This window comes from Pristis pectinata, chromosome 2 (genome assembly GCF_009764475.1).
Source record: "Pristis pectinata isolate sPriPec2 chromosome 2, sPriPec2.1.pri, whole genome shotgun sequence".
Taxonomy (NCBI): Eukaryota; Metazoa; Chordata; class Chondrichthyes; order Rhinopristiformes; family Pristidae; genus Pristis; species Pristis pectinata.
Window position 1 is genome coordinate 83,138,940 of NC_067406.1, and position 6,000 is coordinate 83,144,939.

Genomic DNA, 6,000 nt, shown 5'->3' on the forward strand with positions numbered 1-6,000 from the left:
ATGGTCTTTCTCAGCTTGGTGGGTTCTCACTAATGGGGTACTACAGGTATTTATACATGGGTTCTATATTAACAATTTAGCCAATGGTACCACATATCGTTATTTCCAAATTTGCTGGCAATACAAAACTAGGAGGGATTCTGAGTGGGGAGGAGGATGTAAATGTGCTATTATCCATGCCAATATTCTATCCTCAATTCCATGAACCTTTTTCATGTGCAGTAACCTTTTATGTGGCACTTATAGTACCAAATACCTACTTTCAATCCAACTAAGTCCACAAGTTCTCTCCATCCTTCCTGCTAGTACTTTCTCAAACCCTAATCATTAAACCATGTTCATTCTGCCTAATAGTATAATGATTTTTCAAGTGCTCTATTACTATTTCCTTAGAAATGGACCCCAGTATTTTCAGATGACAGACAATAAGCTAATGATGCATAATTTCCTGTTGTCTTCTTGCTCCTTTCTTGATGAGTGGTGTTACATTTGTGGTTCCTCAAATCCACTGGGACTAGAGCTTACAGTATTTTGGAAGATCATAACCAATGTAGTCACTTTAAAATCTTAGGATGCAAGCCATCATATTCTGGACACTTGTATTTTTTTCTTCAGTGGAAATTGTTTTCATTTCCTTTCTTCTTATTGTCATCTAAAAGCATACCAAGCATAGTGAAAACAAATCAAAAACCACTTGTTCAACATCTCTACTATTTCCCTTTTCCCCGTTTATTAATTCTGTCAAAGGGACCAACATTTCCTTTCATGGCTCTCTTTTCACCAGCGTGTAGATAGTCTCACAAACTGTTATATTTTGTGCAAACTTACACTTGTACTTACTTCCCCCCCCCCTTTATTTTAATCATACTTTGCTGGTTTCTAAAATTCTCCCAATCCTCAGACTTACCACTATTCTTTGGAACTTACTGATCTTTTTATTTCCCCAACAGCTGTCATTTTTAATTTTCATAATTAGCCACATCAATATCTTTTTCCCCAGTGTTTTTATTTCTGATTGGAAAATTTATTGGGCATTATTTAAATAGTTACTTCAATGCCTGTCTGTTTGCCCACTGTCATACCTTTTTAATATAATTTCTCATTCAACTTTCACTCCTCCTCCTACTTATGTAATTACCTTTCATTAAATTTAATCTTCTGATTTCATAATTCAGTTTGTTGCTATCAAACTAAATATGAAATTCTAACATATTATGACCATTCATCTCTGGAATATCCTTTTCCATGAGATTAACAATAATCCTGTTTCATTACACATGACCTGATGTAAAATAATCTCCAAAATGGTTGGGCCCACATTGGATGTTCATCAAGAAGTAAAATAAAGTTGGCAATGGTGATCAAAAGTTTAACTGAAGTGATTTATAGCAGGTTTTTGTTAAAAGTTGGTGTTGGAAGGGGAAAAGTGGTATTTGGAATTGAGGATTCTAGGGGTGATGACTTGGGTTGCAGTTGTGTGGCAGGGAAAGTTAATGCATTCAAACCAAACAGCTGTCAAAGTACTAAAAAGGTAATGGGTACTTGTGGCTGAACACTGCTCTGAAAGGATAGAGTCATAGAGTAGGACAGTATGGAAACAGGCCCTTCAGCCCAACTCATCCATGCCGACCAGAATGCCCATCTAAGCCAGTTCCATTTGCCTGTGTTTGGCCCATATCCTTCTAAACCCATTCTATCCATGTACCTGTCTCAACCACTTCCTCTGGCAGTTCATTGCATATACACACCACCCTCTACGTGAAGAAGTTGCCCCTGCTCTGATCTGTGGTGATATAATCATTAAGAAACTGTGTCAAGGATCTTAAAATTAGTTTGTTAATATTGGTAAAGCCAGTAGAATGTTATAAAGATATAAATTAGAATACGTGGATGAGTCATAAATTATTATCTTTGTTGGAGAGCTTGGGTGATCAGCAGTTTCAACATAGTGTTAAGATTTTTACTGGAAAGATGTGAAGAAGTTCGTCTTGATATAAATTAGTATTCCAAAGCTCTGTACCATATTGCAGAGGTTTAAAAGATTGGGAAAACATTTAGGGAAAGAAAAATCAATGTTAACAATAGAAATGGGAAAGAAAGTTTTGCATCTTTGAGGGAAAAATTGATACCTGTATAACCATTTATAATCTTTGTAGCAGCCACACTGTGAAGAGTTCAAATGTAATTTCTTGTTTGTTTTACTCAACCCAACACTCCACAACTGAATGAGACAAGACTTTTCTGCTCTTTCTTCTCCCTTCTCCCCTAAAATGAGATAACATCTAAAAATTGATTGCAAGAATCATAAATCCACGAATACCTTTATATGGAAATTGACCTTTTTTTGAATCCATTGTTACTATACTAATGATTGTCAGACTTTGATACTTCAGTTATATCTGCTTAGTACTGTAGAGCCTAATATAATTCTTTTTAAAGCACTACTGAATAATGATATACTTCCCTTCACTTTGATTTTAAAAAGTCAGCTAAAGATTTGTTGATTTGAGCTGATCTGTTGTGATAGTTTGAAAAGAAACCATCAAAATAAGAATCTACATCCAACTGAAGGTACCTTCAGAAACAGGCTGTACTCTTACATGTACTCAGCTAATTGTAGCTCCAACTTTGTTACTGAAATTAGTGGTGCAGAATGATGCCGATGTTCTCATGGCACAGGCATGCAATATTGAGCCATGTTGTTATGGGCTTGGTTTGAGAATAGATTTTATGCCTGTCAATAATTTGAGTCTAATATACATGATCTATAGTACACAGCAAATTCTATCAATCTGACATCATAGTATATTGCATCATCCTATTTGTCCAAGCATGCCATATTTTCTGATTTGAATTTCTGGAGTTCATAATGTGCAATGCGCTGAGCTTGGTGTATCTACCTCTGGTGGACAATTCTTACATTTCCATCCTCTGATTTATATTAAAAGGCAACGTGAACTTGCAGATAAGTGGACATAAAATTTATGTTGCCACCAAGAGATCCACGGTAAGCTGGACACCCTTTGAAAACATAGCTGTTTTTATATGACTAATGAAGGACAGTTAATATTGACATTATGCTGCCAAGTTAAGATATCTTTATTAGTCACATATACATTGAAACACACAGTGAAATGCATCTTTTGCGTAGAGTGTTCTGGGGGCAGCCCGCAAGTGTCACCACACTTCCGATGCCAACATAGCATGCCCACAACTTCCTAACACGTACGTCTTTGGAATGTGGGAGGAAACCGGAGCATCCAGAGGAAATACATGCAGACATGGGGAGAACGTACAAACTCCTTACAGACAGCGGCCGGAATTGAACACAGGTCGCTAGCACTGTAATAGCGTTACGCTAACAGCTACACTACCATGCCTGCCCCAGGTATCATTATAATCAAGATGTTGTGGCTTGATGTAAGAAAACCACACAATGTAACCAGCAGTACAAAAGATTTCCATATAGTGAAGGAGTACTGTCAAATTTTGTTTTAATGTGGTTTGCATAAACCCTTTTAAATAAACAAAATAAATCCAGCCACTTCTGTGCAGAATTAACCATTGATATATCACCAAGCTGCATCACAAGCAGCAAGTACAAAAAGTACAAAAAAAAGCTCCATCATACACAGCATGCTTCAATAAAATGGCTTGTTATCCAAGGCATCTTCTAACCATTTTTTGTTAATAAAGGTTCAACTGTATTATTTGGCTAAACAACAAAATACAAAGCAAAATTCTGTGGATGCTGGAAATTAGAAATAATAAAAAAAAAGAATGCTGGAAACACTTAGCAGTTTAGGCCACAATCCATGACAAGAGAAACAAAGTGTTTCTCACTCTACAGATGTTGCTTGATCTGCTGTGTACTTTCTGTTCATGTTTTCGTGCACAGTTATTTGCATCGTATCAATGAGTACAAAGGAGAATTCCTGTGCTTAAGTCTTCATGTAACTTGTGTCAGTGTTACATAATTTTGTACTCAGAAAATAGTTAAAAGCTCTTATAAGGTGGCACATTGCAATATTATGTTCAGTGTCAGTGGCGTGTGAATATCAGCTACCAAATTTGAGTCTTGCACCACAAGGGGTTTTAGCAATAAAACCAACCATCAGTATAAGAATCCCATTAACCCTCAAATGGGCAGCATCATACTGGCTATACTATGGGACTAGTAATCAGAGGTCTGGACTACTAATCTGAAAATACAAGTATGAATCCCACTACAGCAGATGAAAAATTTATATCTGAAACCAAAGTACTGTTGTGAAAACCCACCTCTGATCCATGTAACTCCAAATATATCAAAAAAACTAGCTCTTAATCTTCCTGTGAATTGGCCTAGCAAGCCATTTAGGTCAGGGACAATTAGGAAATAGACGAATATCAGCCTCACCAGTGATGTACAAATCAGTTGAGTGAAAGAAGTCAAAGAATTTGTTAAAAATTGTTAACTTTAGCACTATTTCCAACTGTGAATCAACGGTGATGTTTTAGTGCAAATGGCATCACAACATGAAAAAAATTACACAGATCAGGTCCATTTTTAATCTGGAAATATCAGAAGTTACTCTATATGTAAAATTCAACTGTTCTTTACAATAACTGAATTTGATATTAGTCAGCTTGCAGACTGACAACAGTCTTAAATCCAGATGTTCAAATTACTTTATTCAGGATCTGCCAAGCTACTTCTGATGGTTTTTTTTGCTGTGTTAGTTAATGATTGTGAAGCTGGCCTTCAATTTCATATACATAACAATAAAATGCCCATGATTAAAACTTTTCATAACATATATGCAATGTATTTAATGCAGATGATAAATTCCATATATTGCACGTATAGCAGCTAAGGGGTGGGAAGGAGGTATATAAGACATCTGTTTGCCATCAAGTGCAGCAGAGTGATCATACCGATGTAACCAACAGCTATAGAAGTTTTGGTCCATTATTATATTGGCTGGGAAAACAACAGAAAAATGTATAGAATCAGAAAGCATGGAAACAGGCCCTTCAGCCTACTGAGTCCACGCCAACTGTTATGCCTTAAATTTTTTTTTAATGCAGAACATTCTAAAACTACCCCTTTTTAACATCTGCACATTTATAAGATATTATAAGGAAATGTGACTGATGTTGAGATTCATCCACTCCACATAATATCTCTGCACCTCTGCAGAGAATTCTATAATTTACCAAGACATTTTAAATTGTAATCACATTTATAAGCACAAGTAAAGTGAAAGAGAGTAAAATCACACAGCGATGAAGGAGGGGATCTAATAGTTGTGGATGAAGAAACTCAGAAAAGCTATAATGTTGCATACATATTAATTATTTTGCATTTTTAAACAACTAGATGCAGCACAGTTATGAAATAATTAGAAATAACAATAGAAAATGAATTGATTTTGAACATTTTACCATAAGTCAATGTGGAAAAGTCACTGGACTTTCATAATCTGCATCCTTCACTGTTGAAGGAAATCAGGAAGCAAATAACAGACTCCGGCCACAATTTTTCTCAATTGTCTTCAGTTATGAAAATGACGGTGGGGACTGGAGGGAAGCCAATTCAAGGGAGTGAGGAATAAACAAACAGCCAATTCATATAATGCACAATTTGCCAACTTCTTATTTGACAGTAATGGCCACAATACACACCTCAGTAAATCAACAAACCTGCTGAACTTCCAACAGTCTCTCCCATGCCACACTGATCTCTTTGGCATGCACCAGTGGTCATGTAACCAACCATCACTGTTGCCAGTGTTAAAAGTACATCTCCATCAACTTGTTTCTCCAGTTCAATAGGCATCTCAATCAAGTTTCTTGACTGTTAAGAATGCAGATGGAAAAGTTTCCTCACTGGGAGTTCTACCACTGCATGTTTTTTGTTTCAGAGCTATAAGCTTTGTTCTGCAAGCTAAATCATGAATCATAATGCACAGAATGCTACCCTGCAGTATTAAACCCAGTGACTTATTTTAGTCATAT